This window comes from Lontra canadensis, unplaced genomic scaffold, assembly GCF_010015895.1.
Source record: "Lontra canadensis isolate GAN:19392208 unplaced genomic scaffold, GSC_riverotter_1.0 scaffold232, whole genome shotgun sequence".
In the NCBI taxonomy this organism is placed as follows: domain Eukaryota; kingdom Metazoa; phylum Chordata; class Mammalia; order Carnivora; family Mustelidae; genus Lontra; species Lontra canadensis.
Genome location: NW_022631226.1, coordinates 404768 through 428600, shown reverse-complemented (window position 1 = coordinate 428600; position 23833 = coordinate 404768). Strand labels below are relative to the sequence as shown.

Here is a 23833-nt window from a genome sequence, read left to right as displayed (position 1 = left end):
AAAAGGACCTCCAAGCTCCTCTTTTTATAAAATGCATCTTTCGGGGGTGCCTGGGTGGCTCAGCCGGTTAAGCATCTGACTTTGGCTCAGGTCATGATCCCAGAGCCCTGGGATTGAGTCCCGAATCCAGCTTCCTGCTCAGCAGAGAGCCTGCTTCTCCCTCCGCCTCTCCCTGCCACTCCCCGTGATTGGGCACACTCTCTTTCTGTCACACATAAATAAGTATATCTTTTTTTAAAAATGCAACTTTCTTAAGCAACTAAATACATATGGCGCACTATGTATTGTACTAAATTTTGTAGGCATTTGCTAAATGACTCTCCTAGCTGTGACTTCTTTTTTTTTTTTTAATATTTTATTTATTTATTTGACAGAGAGAGATCACAACTAGGCAGAGAGGCAGGCAGAGAGAGGGGGAAAGCAGGCTCCCCACTAAGCAGGGAGCCCGATGCGGGGCTCGATCCCAGGACCCTGGGACCATGACCTGAGCCGAAGGCAGAGGCTTAACCCACTGAGCCACCCAGGTGCCCCTGTGACTTCTTTTTTATTCAGTATCAGTTGCAAAGTCTTTAGTTTGACTCTGGAAGATCCAGATGACACTGGTGTCTTAGAACGGCACACAATTAGCAAGAAATATTCACCTTAAACACAAGCTCTTGAGGTTTTATCTGAACTCTTGACTCCTGTGCCAAAATGTAGACATTTATACACACATAATTGCATGCATGCACACACACACACACACACACACACACACACTATTTTTTTTAAGATTTTATTTATTTATTTGACAGAGATCACAAGGAGGCAGAGAGGCAGGCAGAGAGAGAAAGGAGGAAGCAGGCTCCCTGCTGAGCAGAGAGCCCAATGTGGGGCTCGATCCCAGGACTCTGGGATCATGACCTGAGCTGAAGGCAGAGGCTTTAACCCACTGAGCCACCCAGGTGCCCCTATTTTTATTTTCATTCTATAACCCCAATTTCATGAGGCCTTTGGATAAATACTTTTGGATAAATACAAGGTATCTATTATCTTAATGCTTGAATTCAAACTTCCAAAATCCAGTGAGAAATTATAAGACAGTAAGCAGATGAATTTAATAAGCTAATGTCGAGGAAACATATTATCCTTTTCTCTTTTTTTAGAAGAGAGGGGAGGGGCAAGGAGAGGAGAGAGAGAATCGAGCAGATTCCCCACTGAGTGGGGAGCCTGACACAGGGTTTGAACTCACGACCTTTGAGATCATGACCTGGGCCAAAACCAGGAGTCAGATGCTTAATGGACTGAGCCATCCAGGCGCCCCAACATATATTAATCTCTTAATGCTATACAGGAAGTTAAGTTGACGCTTTTCTATGGATTTATTTAACTTTGGATTATCTGAGGTTTTTTTTTTTAAGATTTTTATTTATTTATTTATTTGACAGAGAGAGAGAGAGAGAGAGAGATCACAAGTAGGCAGAGAGACAGGCAGAGAGAGGGGGAAGCAGGCTTCCCGCCAAGCAGAAAGCCCAACGTGGGGCTCGATCCCAGGACCCCTGAGATCATGACCCGAGCTGAAGGCAGAGGCTTAACTCACTGAGCCACTCAGGCGCCCCTGGATTATCTGAGTTTTAGCGAATGAATTGGCAAAAGACATTTTTCCACTTGTAGCACATTTCAGTCTTAATATCTTTCATTACTATCAAAACTGGGTGTCTCACATCATATTTACAAAAATGCTTTAGCTACTTCATTTTAGAGAAAAAATTCAAATTCATGTTGAAATCAGTTATGCCATATTCAAAATCCCTGATTTCGCATTGTAGGTTATCACCTCAAGGGGTGGGGAAGCAATATTACTTTTTTTTAAAAATGAATTCATTGAATTTCCCAGCTGAAACATTATACAGTATGTTTTAAATGCCTTTTAAATCCGAGAGGCAGTTAATCCTGAATTCCCAAATTTGAAACCACATTTTTTAAAAGATTTTATTTATTTATTTAACAGAAAGAGGGAGCACAAGCAGAGGGAGCAGGAGAGGGAGAAGCAGGCCTCCTGCTGAGCAGCAGGGCTCTATGCAGGGCTTGATCCCAGGACCCTGGGATCATGACCTGAGCTGAAGGCAGACGCTTAAAGACTGAGCCACCCAGGCGCCCCTTGAAATTGCATTTTAAAACAGCAGTAAGAGTTATAAATGATCCTCTTACCAACGAAGGGAGTGGAAATCACTGGGTCAGCTACCAGCTTTCTAGAAAAGTCTTTGCCTTTTCTTCTTTGCCCTATGACCTGTTCTTATGAGGAATTTTTCTTTTTGAGCTTAAGACTATGCTAAAAATTTGGTTTAAAAACATCTTAATTTTCATAGTTTTTAGCTTTACTCAATTACGTGCACGCTGTCCTATTGCCTTTCTGGCTCGAATCATACAGATGCACTGAATATTTTCCTGGAAATGCAAATTCTTCACATTTTTACTATTAGAAGTAAATGATGGTTCTTGAGACCCTGAGATTTCTGAACACAATTTTTCTTTTTGACAACACGTTATGTGAATTACAACCCTCCAAGCCCCTTTGGGAGGAAACAGAATCTCCACCTGTAAATTAAAGATTACCTCAAAATGGGAAACAATTGCTTACCTTGATGCATGTTTAAATTTTGTCAGCTACTCAGTGCCTCTTGCTTTACTAGAATTCTTGGTTTTAAACTGTCCTCTAAAGCTTTTCAGTCCCCTTACCTTGAGGGGAGTTGTTTCCTTTTGATCAGTTCCAAAAGACACCAAGTTTCAAGGTAGTAGGGCAGCCCCTTCCAGTGAACTGGACTTCCGCTGTTAGTCTTTGATGCCTTTACTGCTGTGGGACCAGAAGTTGCTGGGGAACAACGTCTTCCAGGAGGACCACTGGCCCTTCGAGCCCCAAAGGAAAGGAGATGTCAGTGGCCGGACCCCTAGAGACTCAGCTGTATAACAGCAGAATTCCAGATCCCCACAGAAAGAGAGTTCTGGAAGCTCTATCAAGAGCATTTTAAGACAAAGCACCACACATGAGGTTGCTAAAGGCTATCCACTCACTTTTCCAATGGCCAAGCTTTTAGAGTTATATTTTTCCCACTGTGGGCTGTTGGACAGTCAGGGCCTGTCCCTTATCTAGGTTGTGAGGGCTTAAGCTTATACCTTGGGAGCACTTTATAGTTTTTACTTGATGTCCATAATATGGTTTTATAATTTCTCCCGGGTACCTGGGTGGAGAGCTATGAGAGGATTTGGCCTTTCTTTTTGAAACTCCCCTTTTCATAGCCATCACACCTTCACCAGGCATCATGATCGCAGGAACTATCAAGACAAAATGAACTTTGGGGCATCTCTGCTGTTAAACAGATTGGGTAGGTTGGGGTGTATAATGGTTTAACATGATCTGAGCAGGGGCGGGTCTCCCTTCCAAGCTCGGCTGAAGTAACCCATTAAGTCAGTCCAGCTCAGTGGTTGTCAACCAGGGGCTATTTAGTCCCCCAGGAGACATCTGGCCATGTCTGGACACCATTTTGGGTTTGTCAAAACTGGGCAGGTGAGAGATTCCAGTGGGTAGAGGTCAGGAATATTGCTAAATATCCCACAGTGCACAGAACAGCCCCCCACAATAAAGAATTGTCCAACCCAAAATGTCACTAGCACCAAACTTAAGAAACCCTGGTCTAGCCTAAGGGTGAAAAGAGGATATTCAATCGTTTTTTTAAAATCATGTGAGAAATTTTTAAGAAAAGGGGAGAAGTAATTTCGTTTATGATGTTTACCTTGTATGGCAAAGTTTTTTAACTAAAAACACCCTAGGAGTGGAGCTGAAGCACAGTGGCCCCAGGCAGCAGAGGGAGGTAAGAAAGATGCCTACAGAGTAAGCCATCAATGGGTCTTACCATGTGTACGCCCGGGCCTCATCCGGCAACCCCCTGCCACCACTATCCAGGGCCATGTTGTTTCAGATCCCACCATGACTGATGTTAAAATGTCGCAGGAAATAAAATACAGAATTGAAAATTAGGTTTTGTCATTTACTGAGACTCTGCATGCAGGAAGGAAGGAGGTTAAGCCCTCACCAGGTGACGGATTGGTGATGCTCCTATCCCAATTCCTTAACAGTCAAAAATATAGGCTTTCTCTGATCCATTGGGAATAAACTAAGACCCTCTCCAGGAATTGCCTTATGGCCAGTAAAGGAAGGCGGCTTCTTAAAACCCAGGAAGGAGAAAGATCTCAGAGGAAAAGGCGATGAATCAAGGGGTAAATGAAAAATTCCAAGAATTTTTGGAATTCTTTAGAATTTGGAATTCTTTAGAATTGGAAAAAAATCCAATTCTATGAATCTTCCAGAGAGTACAGACTTATAAAAAGAAACCAGAAAAAAAAATCTGGACAGGCAAGAAGATTAGACAATCAGTCTAACACCAGTTCCAGAAATAGGAGTACAGAAAAATCAAAGGGAGTTTATTGAAGAAATAATAGAAGAAAATTTCCTGGTTTTCTGAAAGATATGAGTTTCCAGATTGAAGAGACATCATCGTGACACATCTAAACAATGAAAATAATGCCTGGAGAGCTAGCGAGAGAAGGAAACACTAGTTGCATACAACAAATTGGAAACTGAATGTCATGTGCCTTAACAAGGAAACTATTAGGAGATGGAAGATCATGGCACATGCTTTCCACATTCTGAGGGAAAAATATTTCCAACCTGGACTTCTATACCCAAACAATCTGTCAACCAAGTGTCAATGAAAAGTCACTCTCAGACATGCAAGACTGAAAAGATTGACTTCACTTGTAATCTGTCTTGGGAATGTCCCTGATGGAGTGCATCAACATATTAAACTAGTAACAAAAAAATAGAAAAATATGGGATGGAGGAAATAGCAGATCTGCATAGGTAAGAGGGTAAGGAATGGTGGTAGAGAGAAACCTCCGGAAAACGGATGTGCCACAGCCTAGAGAACAACAGGTCCGGACAGAGCCATCCTGAGAAAATCCCAAATAGGAAACAAGAAAAGCCGTTTGCCCCCACATTTGCTCTTTGGTAACTGAGTGCTGTAAATACTTAGCTGGAAGCCGTTGTCACAAATGGCAGAACAACCAGAAAGCCTTGCTCTCTTGATAAAAGAGAGCTGAAGAAGAGAGGATATGCAAGAATTCATGGTGGATTCTCACGGTTTGGAGATTGCCCACCTCTAAGTTACAGTCTGTGGAGATTTCTACCACATTCCTGATTGACCATCAGGTCCAGTGATAGAGCAGTGCCTTTACCAGGCACACATCACACACCCCAGAAGTTCTATTTGTTCAGTAGTACCTCCTTAGGTAAAACCAAGTTCCGGTGTGCCTGGGTGGCTCAGTGGGTTAAGCGTCTGCCTTCAGCTTAGGTCATGATTCTAGGGTTCTGGGATCGAGTCCCATGTTAGGATTCCCCGCTCAGTGGGAGCCTGCTTCTCCCTCTCCCACTACCCTTACTTGTATTCTCTCTCTCTCTCTATCAAATAAATAAGTAGAATCTTTAAAAAAAAAAAGAGAGAAAAAGAAAGAAAGAAAGAAAAGAAATGAGTTCTGTCTCTCTGCAACTTGTACTCCTCTCCCTTAGCTTTTCTCTCTATGGGCACACAGAACAAATAGCCATCTCATTCATATTTGCACATTTTTGTGGGCTTCTCCCCTGTCTCCCCACACATCTTTCCTCTAACTATTCTCAAACATCAGCCTGTGCCAGAATCATCTGGAGGCTTTATTTAAACACAACTTGCCAGGCTTCCCCCCAGAGTTTCTTACTCAGTAGGTCTGGTGTGGGGCCTGAGAATGTGCATTTCCAACAAGTTTTCAGGTGTGCTGGGGCACCCAGCTGCCTCAGTCATTAAGCATCTGCCTTCGGCTCAGGTCATGATCCCAGACTCGTGGGATCGAGCCCCGCATCAGGCTCCCTGCTCAGCAAGGAGTCAGCTTCTCCCTCTCCCACTCCCCCTGCTCCTCTTCCCTCTCTCTGTCAAATAAATAAATAAAATCTTTAAAAATATAAAGAAATAAATAAAATAAAATCACAAACTCTTAAAAAAAAAGTTTTCAGGTGTGCTGAGAACCACGGCTAAGCAAACAGCTCCCTTTCCTCGACTGTCCTCCCATGGCAGTTTCTCCATGCTGCTTACCCTCCTCTTAAAACATCGCACCAAGCCTCTAGAATGAGGTTATGATTCTTCTCATAAACCAGTGACTTGCAGCCTGGGGAGGAGCAAGGAAAAGCTGGAAAGGCAGAGGGTGGTGGGAAAGTGAATCTCCCTTCGGAGGGCAAGGGCCTTCAGTTCCTAGGCAGCCAGAGCAGCAGCTGTAAACTGAAAATGCCAGGAAGGTATATTTTCACCTGCCCCTCTGCATGGCTAGACTGGCCTCCTTCTACCCTGTCTCTGCCTTGTTTGGCCTTTACCAGCTCCCTAAAATCCTGGGTCCACGGCAATACCCCTGACCACGGTAGTAGTACCCCGAATGGCCTCCAGGTGGCGCGTTAAGCTCATCAGTGGCTGCTTTTTCCTCTTAAAGGTGCCAAGCTGACCAAACCTAGGGAACAGGTAAGGCCTGGGAGAGGCAGACCGGTGCAGGTTACCATGGCCTCAATCCCAGTCCCCAGAGCAGCTGTGGATCAGGTCAGTCTTGAGTGTGAGAGGCCCTATCGGCCCCTCTGCCAGGAGGACCCCTGGGGCCAATCTCAGGGTTTAGGTTAAGGTTGCCAGATTCAGCAAATAAAATTACAGGATGCTCAATTAAACTTGAATTTCAGATAACAAATAGTTTTTGGGTTTTCCTTCATGTGGATGTGTCTCAAGGAGTGTGTGTGGCATACTTATACTAGAAAAAGTATTTGTTGTTTAACTGAAATTCAAATTTAACTAGGCATCTTGTATTTTATTTATTCATCTGACAACTCTAGTTTAGGTTTATCTACCATTTCCCACCTTCCACATCATGCATGCTTATGGAATACGTGCCAGGCATGTGTTAGATACCAAAAGGAAGCAAGTGTGGCTCTTGATTTACAGATTAGTTTGGGGAAAAGACATATAATTATAGTACAAATAATTATAGTACAGAAAGTGTAAGAAGCAATGGGGTAATGAAAGAAGTGTGGGTTTGGGTGTTGGCTTTAGGTTCAAACCACGCTTCTGATGTTCACTAGCTGTGTGATCTGACGCAAGTTCATTAACCTCTCTGGGCCTCAGCTGTTATTGTGAAAATGGGAATGATACTGACCTCAGGAGGCGATCAGGGAGGTTCTAGGAAGTTAATCCAATGAATCCCAGCCTTGATTACCCACCAGATCATGGTGGGCATTTTCCACAAAAAGCAGGATAACATCTTGCAATCGAAGCCACTGGTCTAGAGTTCCTGTTCATTCTGGCTACAACACGTCACTAATGTTTGCAGGAGGTCTGTCTTAAGACCTTTGCAAATTCTACATTTGCATATTGGCTTCTATATGACTTAATAGGCTATAACTGAGGGGGTGATTAGGTGACCTCGTGACCCTTGTGGAAGTTTGGTTATTACCCATAGTTACCATTTATTTGGGTATTTACTGTGTGTGCCGCACTGCTAGCCATTTTTCGTACATTATCTCATTGAACCATCACAACAATAGATGAGAAAAACCAAGGCCCAGCGTCAGGCAGCCAGGTAGGATCAGCCCCAGTGCTTATGCAACGCCACCAGGGTTGAGGGCTTAGTCACTCTCTAGATAAGGACTCAACTGCTTCATGGCATGTGATTAGAATTCGTCCCTCAGCAAACTTACATATTGCTTTACACAGTTGTAAATCTCAAAAGCATGTCAAGGGTTTCCTACATGTGGGAATCGGTCCCATCTGAGAGCCTGTTCCACTTCTAGCCAGTTCCAAACGAATCACAAATATTGTTTTCCTGACATTTACCGGCATCACAACTCCCTGCCCCCACCTCACCACCAGGCAGAGAAGCCCTGCATGTTCCCCACCGACATCTAGCCCCCCACCAGCCCCAGTTAACCCATTTACTTAGATTCCTGCCACCACTTGGCTTCCCAGTCACCCTGGAAGAAGGGTAGAAGGGTCAGATTGTTTTTAGCTTGCTTGGCTGTTTTTAGTTTTGTGTTAGTTGCTAAGAACACAAAGGTAAATAAAATGTGGTCTTTGAGTGTGAGGACCGTCAGGGGGGCAAGGAGTGAAGATACAAGGTGAGAGGCGGGGCCGTGATGAAGAATGTGCCCGGTACCAAGGAGAACAGGTCAGCTCTCTGGGAGAGGTCCCAGTGTCCCAGAGGGGCTGATGCTGAAGCTGGTCTGGGAGAATAAGACTTTGCCTAATAAAGAGAAAGGAGGGGCTCCAAGCAAGGTGAACCTCATCACACAGGCTTGGCCACAAAGAACAACTCCTTGCTCGGTTTACTGCAAGCCTTTGTCTTTGCGGCTGACATATAGGCAAGAGATGATGAGGCTGGGAGGCATAAAAGGAGAGGCAGGTGAAGTAGAAGAGGCTGGTAAAGACTAGATTCTAATATAGCTTGTCCACCCTGTAGAGGAGAATGAACTTTATCCTTTTATCCTAGCCAGTGTTTCTTAAATTGGCCGCTGGTGGAGGTGTCTTGAGTTCAAATACTTGGGGGCACCTGGGTGGCTCAGTCAGTTAAGCATCTGCCTTCCGCCCAGGTCATGATCCCAGGGCTGTGGGATGGAACTTGTGCATCTTAGGTCATGATGCCAGGGTCCTGGGATGGAGCGCAACAGCGCGCCTCCCTGCTCAGTGGGGAGTCTGCTTTCTGCTTCTCCCTCTCCCTCTGCCCTCACCCCCATGTCTTGCACACTCCTACACACGTGCTCTCTAGCAAACAAATAAATAATATCTTTTAAAAATAAAATAACATCATGTGATTCTTGTATTCTCATTCATTGTATGTCTATTTGTCTTCACATTTTTAATTTTTTTTTTTTTTTTACTGAATCTCCAAATAAAAATTAAACTCTGGGAAGATGTAAGCCATTCTATAGTTGCTCCCCTCCATTTCCTTACATGAATTCCTCATGGCCGGAAGTTGCCAGTTTGAGAAGTCAGCCAGTTTGAGAAGGGCAGCCATGGGGATTTAGGCAGAAAAAGCATGTGGTAAGATTGCTCTTCTAGAAAGAGCCTTCAGCAGTGGTGTTGAGGATGGATCAGAGGTAGGAGAAGTTGGAAGGAGAGACACCAGGGGGGAGACTCTGCAATTGCTCAGGCAAGAGATGGTAAAGGTGATGCAGATAAAGAAGGGTCATAGCTGAAAGACATTCAGACGTGGAATTGATAGTATTGGAAAACTATTCCGGTATAAGGAGTTGGGGAGAAGATGTGGGATAAAATCATCCTTGGGTTTTTCTTAGTGAGGCCATTAACAATAATAGGAAATATAGGAAGGGTGGGTTTGGTGGGGGAAGGGTAAATAAGTTTAATTTAAGCCCACTGAATTTGAGGTGCTTATGGAACCTAGGGATGGAGATATCTAGAAGGCAATTAGATTTACAGGTCTGATAGCTGGGAGAGCTGCCTGGGTTGGAGATACAGCCCCAGAAGTCACAAAAATAAATTAGGCCACTTCAGGAATATGTATAAAGGAAGGAGAGAGAAAAATGAGATGGGATTCCAGGGAATCACTGCCCAGTGTCTAAGGGCAGATTTAGGGAGCAAGGGAGAATGGAAAAAGGAACATCAAAAAGTCAGGAGGACCCATGGTTCCCTGGTGAATGGCCATTTCCAGGGGTGGGGCAGAAAAGGTACAAGATGAGCCTAGAACATCTTGTGTCAAAGCAAGGAAATGGTCAAAGAATGATGAAAACAAATCCAAAGGGCACAAGAGCCAACTTGGAATTTCTTCCACTGGCTAAATCTGTGACAAACTGCACATCAAAACAAATCATCATAGGACACGATTATAACGCGCTGGGAGTAAAAGATCCATGTCGATGCTAATGTAAGTAAATGGGAGTGGGTCTGAGCCCTAAACCAGGAACTGGCAACATTTGTCTGGCTGAATTTCAAGAATTGCCATGAACTGTAACCGATGTGTTTGCCTTCTGCTTTTCTCCTTTTTGAGATGATAATGCCCATAGAAATAACCCCAGGCCCGGGCCACGAGTGTATGCTAGGCGTACATGAGGCACATGTGTGTTTCCTTACTTTGCGAGGTCTTCAGATCAAGACGAATGATACTCAAGGAGCTATGCCCAAGGAACTGGACCTGAGGAGCGATACCCACACAGGGACCTGATTTAGGTGATGGGCTCCTGGACGGCAAGCTGGTGCTGTCATGGAATAAGACTTGGGGTCTTGGGGGAGGGGATGAGTATATTCTGTATTGAATGGGATGTGCATTGTTGTCCTCAGAGTGTAGGGTGTGGCAGATTGTCTTTTCCAAAGATGACTTCAACAGTCTCTCCCACCCACGTGCTCTTACTATAGGACTTGGACATTCTTCCCATTGAGAGGTGGGGTCTGTGCTCCCTCTCCTTGATCTTAAGTAGCCTTCTGTGATTTTTTCCAAACAAAAGGTTATGTCAAAAGCGATATCTGCGGCCAGGTTATAAAAAGCGATGCACCGGCGCTCCTGGGAAGCTCAGTTGTTAAGCGGCTTGCCTTTGGCTCAGGTCATGATCCCAGGGTTCTGGGATCGAGCCCTGCATCGGGCTCCCTGCTCCACTGGAAGCCTGCTTCTCTCCCACTCCCTCTGCTTGTGTTCCCTCACTCACTGTGTCTTTCTCTATCAAATAAATAAAATCTTTTAAAAAAAAGCAATGCATCATTTCACTTATTCACTATTATACTCATCCTTGAAAACTTCAACTGCCATGTAAGTAGTCCGATGGCCCTGAAGCCACCGTGTGGCGAGAAAGTTAGCTCTGAGACAGCAGGACAGAGCAGAGCCGGTTGTCTTGCTGGCCCCCTGCTGTTTAAGCTGCTGCCACCATCTGACTGGACTTGCAGAGAAACCCTCAGCCAGAATCACCCAGCTGAGCTCTTTGAATCCCCATCCCACAGAAATGGAGAGGACAAAATGGTTATTGTTTTAAACCACTAAGTTGGAGTGGTTTGCTTTGTAGCAATAGATAACCAGCACATGGTAAAATGTCAACGTGGAGAATCCAGGTGAAGGGTATGCTGGGACTCTTTGTAAAGTGGTCCTCTATCCCATATGTAGCAAAGGGCATAATCTCTTCTCAGGATTACTCAGGGCAGTCTACACCACCCAGGTCTATACCTATAACCATGGACTTGAGCTGGAACTTCAGAATGGGGAAGCAAAATAAACTGAATCTGAATTTTTCCCTTATCTTTATAGCATCCAGACGCCCTGTGGAAACAGTTAGGAACAGCTTTCGTTCTCCAGCTCTGTGGCTAGGAAAAAGTATAGCCTTGATTTTCACTCTCCTAACCCTTTGATTTGTCCTGGGAATTATCCCCTATAAGGAAGTCTCTCTTTTCTGAGAGCTGCCTTGGAAAGGGTCTTGACTCAGCACTCTCTTTTCTTACTCCATTTGTGATGGGCTGCCTTCTTCTCCCCCAAGAAAATAGGTTCAGTCAGAGTCCTTTGACACCAATAGTCCTGGTATGGAATATCTGGGAGCTAAACAGGGAGACAAGGAAAAGAATGAATTCTTACTTCTGAGTCATTCAAAGAGAATGCAGCATCTCCAGTATGCCGACAAGCCCAGCAGAATCCAGTGATGTTCACCTAGAGGGCTTAGTCCAAGCTGGGTCAGCAGATGATAGAATGGTAAGGTATGATGAGCTTACACTGATTACAGAGGGTGACAGGAGCCATGGAGGAGGTCAGTATCCAGTGAGGAAATTTACTCTATGGGTGCATTTGGAATAGGGTAGAAGAGAGACTAGCTATAGGCGAGGATTCGGGAAATACAGAATTCCAGAGTCTCAGATAATAGATGGCTAGAATTTTGGCATTTAGATGGAGAACTAAGGGAGTGAGAGAGTTATAATAGTAGCAGTCGTATTAAAAATTAAATATGTGTAAAGATCATAGGGAAAATCCTGACTGGGACTCGGAGGCAGCTCAGTCAGAGAAAGTGAGAAAGAATGACAATTTTTTTCTATTTACCTTTTACCCCTCAAAGAATTTTTTTCTATTTACCTTTTTACCCCTCAAAAGGTAAAAAGGTAGAGCACTGAAGGACAAGGACAGTAGGTGTGGACAGGGAGAAGAGGGATCTAGAAGAACTGGGGAGATCCATAAAAAGAGACTTGGTATAGATTTGGGAATACCAGTGAACAACATATCGAGGAGGGAACTAGTTAAGAGAAGGTAGAATCTCAACCAGCTAATGGGCAAGATGAAGAAACAAGAAATGCATTGGATGAGAGACAATAAGCTTGGTAAGAACTCAAGTGATATGTGTATAGACGATTTTGTTAGCTCAATTTAAGGGTAAAGGTATAGAGCTGGTAGGAGATGAAAAGGTATGTTTAACACAGGAAAAAATGGAATTTGGAGATTAGAGTAATGGGCTGTGATTAAAAACCATAAACCGCGAAGAGATACTCAGCCTTAGCTCTCGTGTTGCTGAAAGAGAAGAAATGTGCTCCAGTTTTTCCTTTGCAGCAGCCGTGAGGCAGACAGGAATCCGTCTTTTGGCTACTACGGAGTCAGGTGTAAATGGTTGTTCCTTCTGTGATTAGTTCGGCAGGGTGGAGGAATTGTTACCCTGTTGCTAAGGAAAAAGGAAGGGGCTGTTCCCAGTTGCCATGGTGACGAGGTAAGAGCGTTCCCTCGGTACCACCATAAATTTATGAGGCGGTTTCTTCTCCTTGTTGCTATGGCAATGTAAAGAGACTGTTCTCGTTGCCCCCCTCTTCTGTCCCCCCGCCGGCGTCGCTAACACAAGGTGGAGGTTGGACCTGTCCTTCCCTCGCCGCCCAGTTGCCTTGGAGACGGCGGGTGCCCTGGCCCCGCCCCGCTCGGACTGACAGCGGTGGCCGCATCGCGCCTGCGCAGTGCTCTCTTCCCCCGCAGTCCCTGTGCGTTGAAGCCGGAGACCGCGGCGGCCTCTGCTAGGACCCTTCGCCCCGGAGCCGCCGGCCGGAGCCGCAGCCTCAGCCGCAGCGCCCCCGCCGCCTGTCCCCCCCCCCGCCCCGCCGCCTCCGCCGGAGCAGCCTCGCGCACTGTGAGTCCGGGCCGAGGCGACCGACGCTGTGGGGGCTGAGTCAGCGGGAGGCCCGGGCCCGGGCGGGGGGAGGGGAACCGGGCGGCCCCCCTCGCCTCCCCACCCGCGCCCCCGCCCCCCCAACCGCACCTCACCGCCGCCGCCTCTCTCCCTCCATCCCTCTCTCCCGGGGTCCCCGCGGCGGCCGTCAGGCCTTCGAGCCACTCCCCCTCCCTGCCCTCCCTCCGGACCCACCTCGGGGGCTCCTTCCCACTGGAGGTGCCGCCACCCCGGACTGATCCCCCCCCCGCCCCCGGCATCGCCCCGAACTGCCTCCGGTCCGGCCTTGTCGCTTCTCCTTACTCCTCTTGGGCCTGACACCTCCGGCCTCTCTGGTTTTCCCCAGTGATATGCCAGAAAAAGAGTGACAAGGGAGAGGGCGAGGGGAGACTTGGGCGGGGGGGGGGGGGACATTCTGCCTGCCCAAACCTTGGGGCCTCGGGTTTCTTACCCACAAACTCCTGCCCTGGCTGGTGTGGGGAAGCAGGTCTGGACAGTTCTGACTGTTAAGAGCTTGTGGGGCTTTCGGAATAGATTTTGCCGAGAAGGACTCAGCCCCATGATGATTAGCTACTGTTTAGTGAACACCCGCTAGTGCATGGTGGCCTTCTAGTGGGCTGGGCCATTGCCTTGGCGGGCGCTACGGAGAGGGACTAGAGGTAGTGGCGGGAGGGGAGGGGGAAGGCTGCGCTGGGAAGCTGAAGTTCCTGCGCTTCCGGTGTGTTGTTGTGAATAAGCACCTTGCAGTACTCTTTAGTATGCGTTTCTCATTTTTAATTGTTTTCGTTTTTGCTGTACAGCCCTGGTATAATATGAGGTCTGCTATCATCCGTAGCAAGGGCTTACTGTTTGTATGTTGAGGGGTTGTGGCAGGAATTACTCTCGGATATCTGTAAATACCATGTGTAACCAATTGGGTGACAGTGAGTTTTAACATAAGGTGCAGAGTGGAGAAGAAGGAGAATTTCTCTACATCTAGGTCTGTGGCCTGTACCCCCACCCCGCCTCCTGCTGCTGTGGGTCTGTGGGGGCTGTCACCAGATAGGACTCCAGCATCTCTGGACAATTCGCTGGGTTATGTTTGCTACCAATCCACCTGCCCACCCTGCATTCCTGATCTTGGAGGATCCCAAACTGCTTTCTTTTTCCAGCAGAAATAGAGCTGAAGTCAGAGTTGGTGCCTACAGCCAGAGGCCCTCTTAATAAACGTGCCTCAACTCGAGGGCTCCTAACTACTATGCATGTATCTAACTGCCAGCTTCCTTTGATTCTTTTTTTTTTTTCCTGTCTTCCAGATTCCAGTGTACTGTTAGCAAATATGTGTAAATATCAGGCAGTTAAAGCCTACAAGAGGCTTTGTATTTTTTTACTCCAGGCTGCCAAAAGAGTAGATAGTTTACTTCTAAAAATCATGGTGAAGGACCCACTAATTTTGCAGTTTTGGGGATTGCAAACAGTGAGAAATAATGATTTTGCTCCTTGACTTTGCTCAATCATGGCCTATTGGCAGCCTCCTCAGAGCCACTCCCCACCCCCATGCCCATCAGATTAGTTTACAGTCGCAAAGACGGCTGTCGCCCTAGTTTTAAACATAGAGATGAAGTTCAGGAAACCTACAGCCCCTATGCAGGAAGGCAGTTTCTTCTGTTTCGAATGCCAGTCTGGGGTTTGGCGGGATGCACCTGCCTGTGGGGCGATGGGAGCTGTGGGGCCTGACAGTTACATTCCTTCTGTGTGGTCCTCTGTGTTGCATAGCTCACCGAAATACCCGGGCAGGGCAAGAGCAGACAGCTGTGCTGGAGAGCTGTTTCTCCTGGGTCGAGTGTATTTTGGGAATCAGCAATATTACTGGGGTGGAGGGTTGTGAATTAAGAAGCAAGAAAATGTGTCAAGGCTAGATAGATGAGGAGGGTGTGAGTAAAATGTTCCCTTTCCAGTTTGTTCTGGGATGAACATTTTCAGAGCATCACAGTGGTTTTTATATGGGTTAATTTACCTTTGAAACCCGTACCAGTGTTTTATGAGATAATGATGGAATGCTTTCTAAATGGCTACTATTGGGAAACAGATCTGTGTCTCACATGTTGCCTACCCAGTTGTTACCAAATGTAATTGTTAAGATCAGGGAGAGGGAAACAATTTGAATGAAGTTAGACCTAAATCTATGTAATTTTTGTTGTGGTTTTATAGCATTATGTTCCTTTGATTCTCAGACACACCAGCAATTTACCAAAAGTTTTTAGTAAAATAATTTGCTACAACCAGATCAAAATATATATGTTGATTCTAAGTCACATCCTAATTTCAGGAACAGTAAAATAGCCAGGAAGTGGCAAGACTTGAAGGTGAGATTTGTGTGTTTTAAAACTGAGAAAGGGTGATATTTATAATATCTCTGGGTATGTGATGATGCTATTAGTGACCTACCATCCTGAGAATGCTTGCATTGTGAAGACGGATTTTCTCCAAGTCCTTCCTCCAAGCTAGCCCACTTTATGGGGTTATGTGTGTGAGATGATTGACTGCCGTTAGGCGCAGTACTTGGCTACTGAACAGAGGGAAGTTCCCAGGTCAGAATCCAACCCAAGGCCTTATTATGGTACCTTCCAGAAGCTGAGCCAACTAGCTGGCAACAAATATTTTATGAGCTAAACATGAATTTGGCTGAGTAACATCTTTCAGAAGATGAACAGAAACTATTGTTTTTCTCAAGCAGAATGCATCTGCCCTGATTTGTTTACAGATACATTTGTAAAGATACTAAAGTAAGTCCAGGCCCTGTACGATGTTAGATGTAGAGGGGACTTCAGATGACATAGCTCAGTGTTCTCGTTGCCAGATTTTAGCGTGAGACACCAAGAGTTAAGTGACTTGCCTAAAGTCACCCAGCTAGTGTAGAAAGTGTATGAATAAAACTTTGTAAACTGTGTGCACCATACAAATGAATGTTGGTGGTTATTAGTGGCTGAGTCAGAATTAGAACCCAGATTTCTAGAGCTAGTCTACAATACTACATTGTCTCATCCCTCATGTTTAATATTCCAGAGGGTTTTAATAAAAATAATTTAGCAGTCTGTAATTAGTCCTGTAGACAAGGGCTTGTTTTATTATCTGAGATGGTGCAGAGCTAGGTAAAATCTAGTGTCACACTGTCTAATTAAATATTTATTCTTGCCACCTTAAAAATAATAATTTTGCCTCACACATGCTGACACTAGGAAGGTTTTCCTTTCAAAACTTTGCATCATCTAATATAAAGCAAACGCGAAGGTAGGGGCTTGCCATCCTCTCAACTTGTCATCCGTGAGGCCGTTGCATTCTAGGAGACAGGGTGCAGGGGGCTGAGAGGAGCCAAGAGGAGCAGTAAACTGGATTATCTTCCAGCTCCCAGACTGGAACCTTCTGTAGTTCCAGGAAGCCCCAGTGAGATTTCTAACCCTTCTCCTAGAGAAAGTGAGGCAGTCTGGCCTCTGGAAGCAGACAGACCTGAGTTCAAATGTTGGTCCTATCCCGTCCTTGCCACGTGGCCTTGGGGGGGCTGTGGAATGTCTGCGGGCCATTTGCTCCCCTGCAGGCCTGGGATGATAACCAGGTTTTGTAGGGTGGTCATGAGGGTTTAAATGAAAGATAATATGTAACTTGTCTGCTTACTAAGACATAACAATCACTATTTCCTATTGCTAGGGTATAAGATTTTTAAAAATATACATTTTGGGGACACCTGGGTGGCTCAGTGGGTTGAAGCCTCTGCTTTCAGCTCAGGTCATGATCCCAGTGTCCTGGGATCAAGCCCTGCATCAGGCTGTCTGCTTGGCAGGGATCCTGCTTCCTCCCTGCCTCTCTGCCTGCCTCTCTGCCTACTTGTGATTTGTCAAATAAATAAATAAAATCTTTAAAAAAAATACACATTTTTATCATGTCTTAAGTCTATCTTGGACCCTCATTTCAATAGTCTCCATCTCCCAGCAGCGCTCTCATCATATTTGACATGCACAGAGAGATTTGTCCCATGAGGACCTGGCACTTGCAGTGTTATTCCAACTGCCAAAATAGGAGTATATGAAATGCCCCTTTGTATCCACATATTCAGCTGACCTGGTTATCTGAAAGACTAGCAGGACAGGAGCACTGGCCTAGGAGAGCACGGACTTTGTGCGTTTGTGTGTGTCTTGAGGGCAGTGAGACCTCCAGTTGGGGAGGCCAGTCTGGGGAGCGAACCTAATTGGAAATGAAAAAGCTGCTGAGCTCTCCCTTGTGATGAAACCTCCCATGGCCTTCCTTCACTTTCTCTTCCATTAGAGCTGTAGCTCTCCTCCGTGACTTTGCTCGAATCAGCTTCTGCATCTGTCCAGAAGATCCAGAAGGCCAGGCAAAGGAACTTCCTGTCTTAGCAGGGAAACCTCCTTTCTAGTAAAGAGAGGTAAAGGGAGGTCATTTTGGATGGCAACATTTCCAGAGGGATCAAGGCAGAGACTACCCAGTATTTACGGAGCCAGGGCGACCCATTCAGGTAGAACGCAAATGAACTTAAATTTGTATAAATTTCATTTGGGGAGAAAATACCCAGGTATAGGCATCTAAAGACTGGAAAGATAAACACAGTAGGTTTTACCTCTTAGAAGTAGAATTTGGGTATAGAGGAGGGAAAGGGAGATTCAAAGGAGAACTTTTACCTCATGTGCTTCTGTGTGTGAATTGTTATAAGCAACATGTGTGTTTTTGTCATTTCATGTAGACCAGTAGAGTTAGCAGTGGCTGTTTTTCAGTGAGTACATTTTGATACAAAAAAGTCTTTGCCTTTACTTGTAGCCTTCAGTACACGGGGCAGATAGGGTTAGACTGCTTCCCTCCAGCAGGCCAAGCCGGTTTGCACCAAGCCGGTAGTAAGCGAGGGCAGGAAACTCCAAAATGGCTGCTTCCCTGGCAGCCCAGGATGCTTCACTGACCTGCTACCTCCCCACCTCTTCCTCCTGTTTTCCTTCCCTTCTCAAGAACAGTCCCTCCTCTTGCCCAGTTGAAGACATCATTACTATTCCAAAATGCTAATCTAGTTTTCAGCTGTTTAGGAAATGCCACCTGACCAGATGACCTTTATGAAAAACCCACACCCCTTATTTTACATCAAGTAGGGCTTGAAGTTTAGGGGCTGGATGGCTCAGTTGGGTAAGCATCTGCCTTCTACTCGAGTCATGATCCCAGGGTCCTGGGATCGAGCACCGTGTCAGGCTCCCTGCTCAGCGAGGACCCTGCTTCTCCCTCTCCCTCTGCCTGCTGCTCCCCCTGCTTGTGTGCTCTCTCTCTCTCTCTTTCTCTCTCTCTCTCTGTCAAATAAATAAATAAATAAATAAATAAATAAATAAAAGCTTGAAGGTTAAAGAACCTCCAGCCTAAGTGCTGGACACACTCTGTGGCATTAGCTGTGTTTTTGATCAGACCTGGCCAGTAGAGCACATCTTTCACTCAGCTCATTTACTAACTGCTCCTCCTAGGAAGTAGATAATCTGTGACAAAATAATTACGTATTATGGAACTTTAATCTTCCCATAAGTTGGTCAGTTGTGTTTCCTAGCCAGATGTCCTATTTATTATAGAAAAAAGACACACCTATCATTTGGACACGTGCTTTGGCTTGCTAACCAGGAGTGAGGATGGGTTATGCGGAGTAATCCACATTCCATCTCCTAATCTTCCCTTTGGTCAAGAGTACAAATTTGTGACAGTTGGCAAAGGTTGTTGAGGCATTCAGTTGCCAAAGATGGTTTTTCCTCTGTGTTGAGTTGACCAGCCAACTAGCCTAAGCCCTGTATCTTTCCCACGAGCATCGTGTCCTACCAACTTTGCTGAAGAGGGATGACGTAACATTAATGTTTTGAGCTCTGGATGCTTCATTTACCTGAAGTAAATAGGCCTTGACTTATTAAAATGTTTTTATTCCAAGTAAAATTATTTTTTCCCAAAACTATTTCCTGTATATGGGAGATACATATCACTGTGTGATATGTTTAAAATAACCGAGCAAGAAGCATTGCTTCAAAACTAACCAGTAATTTTGACAATGTATATCAAAAGCCTTAAAAAGACATATATCCTCTCTCTCTGCCTGCCTCTCTGCCTACTTGTGATCTCTCTCTCTTTCTGTCAAATAAATAAATAAAATCTTTAAAAAAAAAGGATGTATATCTTTAAATCAGAAATTACAGTTCTAAGAATATTTAGAAAATCAAGTGTGTTTATGAAAATACTGTACAAGGGGTGCCTGGGTAACTCAGTGGATTAAAGGCTCTGCCTTCGGCTCAGGTCATGATCCCAGGGTCCTGGGATCAAGCCCCACATAGGGCTCTCTGCTCAGTGGGCAGCCTGCTTCTCCCTCTCTCTCTGCCTGCCTCTCTACCTACTTGTGATCTCTGTCTGTCAAATAAATTAATTAATTAAATCTTAAAAAAAAAAAGAAAATAAAAGGATTTTTATTAATGTAACATTATTAATAATATCTAACAGTTAAAACAACTAAAGGGTCAACAATTAGGGATTGGTCAGGTTTGCCCAGATAAAGGCACGTGTCCAAACCTACTTCCTAGGAGGAGCAGTGCCCTTGTGTTTTGTGCGTGTATACCTCCCTGAACTCTTTTTGAAGGACTGTGCTCAAGCTTTTGAAGGACTCCCTTTGCCTTTGTCCATATTCTGTTCAGCGATCAGTTCAGGGGTCCTTCTTCCTCCAAGGATAGAGAAGGTTGGGTGCCCGCCGGTAGCCACCTGATGGGTAGAAGCCCTCTGCAGGGACAGACTGGGCAGTTCCCTCTTCGCTACACCAGGTCCCTGGAGTTTGTGGCTGTGAAAGGAGAGGTGGCCCAGTAGCCATCCCCTCACCTCATCTTTCCCGTCCACACATGCACTGTACGCTGCCTCTGTGACCTAGGCCAGAGGACTGAGTCCTGTCTTCTACTAACAGGGGTGTCTGCTCACCTCAGAGTACTAGGGATCCAGGTTTTAGCATTGAGGGACATATGGCCCCTCACACAGCTCGGCCTGTCACACAGTGCTGCCATAAATTTTCCTTGAACAGAATCTCTCTCCTCTTCCAGATGGTTCTGACTACCCAAACATTTGTCCTGGCTGGGGTGGAGGCCTTCCTAGCCTCCTGGGATTATTAGTGAACAAGTCTTTGGGGATGGCTAGCTGGAGACGCTCCCCACTTGGTGAGAGTGGTTGCCAGAGAGGCATTGAGGGTGTGGTTGTCCTGGTCACCTTGTCATTTAAATGGGGTTTCCTGATTGGTAGGAAATGAAATCTTAGCTTCTCTGAGTCAGCAAGATCATAGTTGGACTAACGTGTGTTGTGCCATGTGAAAGGGGCAGGCCTTGGACCACTGGATGAAATTCAATATCTCTTCCCCTGTGAGGAGTGTTTCCCTGAAGCCTTCTCTCCCCTGGTGTCATAGTCACTGCGTAGCCAGACTTTTCTGCAGCACCAGACTCTTGGCTGGCAGCCGCCACCCCCAGCTCCTTCCCTGTGGATTATTGCCACTTCTCAGGGACTCTGATTTAGTCTCTGATTCATTCTGCTTTTAGATGGGGAGAGTTCACCGTTGAAAGTGTCCAGTTTGGGCATCCTATTAACACCTTTAAGTGACAGGACCACTGCTAAGTACAGAGATGTGTTATGCCGGCCCCAAAATAGCAAGGTGCAGTGTTCTGAGGCTTGATAAGACTTGTATTCCCCAGAAAGTACAGTTTCCAGGCTTATAGGTTAGTCATATATATTTACATATTTTCTCCTCAGGGCTTTATTCTAAATATACCCTCAACAGGTACTCCTCGGGTCCTTTCTGTTTTGTATTCTTAATCGCCATGGGATTTAAAAGAAATGAGATTTAACCCCTGTCTCCATGAGGAGATTAGAGTCTGGTTTGGAAGATAAGATGCGTGTGCGGAATGACCAGGGTATTGACAACATCAGATGTCAGCAACACATCTCGGTGCTTTGTTGTGTAAGATGTGGTCTTGGCACTTAGGGAACTTGGCTAACGTTCTGCTGAGGGTTGGACAAAAATGGTATGGCACAACAGTCCAAGGGTTTGGGAACTCCAGCAGCGATGGGAAGGGGTGCTGTTGGCAGCCCAGAAGGGGGGGTGACCCTGAGCCTGTGAGAACTGGGAGGGCTTCAGAGAGGGAGATGTCCTGGGGCTGGCCCAGCAGGATGGTGTGGGATCCTGTCCACCAGACGACAGAGGAGGGAGAGAGTTTAGGTAAAAGATATGAAAAGAACAGTGCATTGTGTGTCACTAGTATTAGAGAGTCTAACTTCAACAAGGAGTGTGAGAGGAAAATAATCACTGTGAACTGAGGTAATTGGAAAAGACTTCACAAAGGAAGCAGAGCCTGAACTTGTCCTGGGAGTGAGTAGGCCTTCAGGAGACAGGACAGCAGGGGGCACTTTCCAAGAAGCATGGAGTCTGCCTAGGAATGACTGGGAGTGAGTGTGATGAGGACCATAAGCAGGCCACCCTTAACAAACTGAGGTTGTGACAGTTTGGGACAACACTGGTGACGTTAGCCAGAAGTTAGGAGGTTGGGGAGGCAGTTTGGAGAGAAGTTTCATTTCAGACATGGAGAACTAGAGGTGACAGCAGGAAGCCTCCACGTGGAACGATCACATAGAACCAGAAGCTGAGGGTGAGGCTGGGATGGAGCTACAGACGTGAGAATGAGCAACACAGGAGGGATGGCTTTCCTGAAAGGCTCTGTCCAGAGGGCTGGCGTATAGAGCATGGAGACTAGCACTCCAAGTAATAGGCTTCAAGAATCATTCACAACTAGGAAAAAAGCAGAGGTGTGGGCAAGTTAGGATGGTTCAGCCGCAAGGGAAGAGAAAAGAGAAAGATGTCAAGAAGAGAGCTTCAGTGCTGCTGGCTTAACTAGACTCAAGGATCTATCCAGAAGAAAATCATGATGATTGCTGAGGGTGTGAGTCCAGCAAAACACTGAAGATGGAAGCCAGGTTGGGCAGTGTGAAGGGGGGAATTGGGAAGAGAGAAAACAGAGGCAATGGATGGTCACCAGAGAGCTGCAACAGGAAAAGGCAGAAAAGTAGTTACCAGTAGCAGCAAGATCAATTATTTTATTATTCCAATTCTTTTTTTTTTTTTAAGATTTTATTTTATTTATTTGACAGACAGAGATCACAAGTAGGCAGAGAGAGAGAGAAGAGGAAGCAGGCTCCCAGCTGAGCAGAGAGCTCTATGCGGGGCTCGATCCCAGGACTAAGTAAATGTATATAAAAATTTAATAAGTATATTTTTTGCTTATATAATTTTTATGTATTAAAATGTGCTTCATCTGCAGATTTCTCTGTGTCCACATAATCCCTGTCCTTGTCACTTCAAATATCCCATTCCAGCACACTTATCTGGTGAGCACTGAGGAATTATATGGAAATGTTGAATCACTCACTATATTGTACACTGAAAACTAATATAACACTGTTATGTTTACTACACTGGAATTAAAGTTAAAAAATAAATAATAAAAATAAAATAAAAAATAAAAACCAAATGTCCCACTCCTTCTGCGGTGTTCCGTTATACGGATACCAAAATATGCTGAACCATCAATCTATTATTGGGCAATTGGGGTATTTCCAACGTTTTGCAAATTACAAGTGTAAATATCTCTGCTCTGAACATCACTGTACAAGCCACTGTTTTCCTTTTGTGGGCTGTTTCTTCAGAGTATATCCCCTAAAGTGGCATACAGAGGCAAAGGGTACAAACAATGTTGGATTTTGTTTCGTTTTGTTTTTGTTTTTGATTTTCCCATTTGGCCCATTCCCTCCCTCCTCTCCCTCTGGCAACTTCCAGTTGTTCTCTGCATTTGTGAATCTTTTCCTGCAGGTTTTTTTTAATTGAGATATAACTGACTCATAACATTGTGGTGGTTTCTGGTGTACAACATAGCGATTCGATATTCGTAGGTATTGTGAAATGATCGCCACAGTAAGTCTAGCTAACATCCATCACCACACACATTGTTTTTTGTTGTGATGAGAACTTTTTAAGATTTGCTCTCTTAGCAACTTCCAAATATACCACACAGTAAATAACTACCGTGACCATGCTCTACATTATATCCCCAGGACTGCCTTTCTTTGTACTTTTTGACCTTTTGACCTTCACTCATTTCACCTCCGCCCCAATGCCCCATCTCTGGCACCCATCAGTCTGTCTCTGTACCCATGGATTTGTTGTTCGTAGATTCCACGTATAAATTTTTGTCTTTCTCTGTCTGACTTATTTCACTTGGCACCATGCCCTCGAGGTCCATCCATGTTTTGCAAACGGCAGGATTTCCTTCTTTTTTTATGAAGGAGTGATAGTCCATTCTGTATATTACCACATTTTCTTTATGCATTCATCTGTCAGTGGATATTTAGGTTGCTTCCATGTTATTCTTTTTTTTATAGTAAGCTCATTGTGCATTGTTCTCCACGGTGATCCAGCCAACTTACAGTTAGAGTAAGAGTTTAGGATCGACTTGAATGCTTTCTGATAGTAAGGAGATCTGAACGTGTGTAATGGCAGAAGAGAGAAAGAGTTATTTGAGGAAAATAATTTGGATG

The 23833-nt window shown here is 45.2% G+C and overlaps 1 protein-coding gene across 1 annotated transcript in view; it reads left to right on the top strand.

Annotated features, from left to right (window-relative positions):
- The first annotated feature begins 13018 nt into the window (after positions 1–13018).
- MAPRE3 (microtubule associated protein RP/EB family member 3) overlaps positions 13019–23833 on the top strand; it is a 52051-nt gene continuing 41236 nt past the window's right edge. The window contains exon 1 of the mRNA XM_032849530.1: positions 13019–13180. The gene's annotated coding sequence lies outside the window, so the exon portion shown is untranslated. The remainder of the gene's footprint in view (positions 13181–23833) is intronic.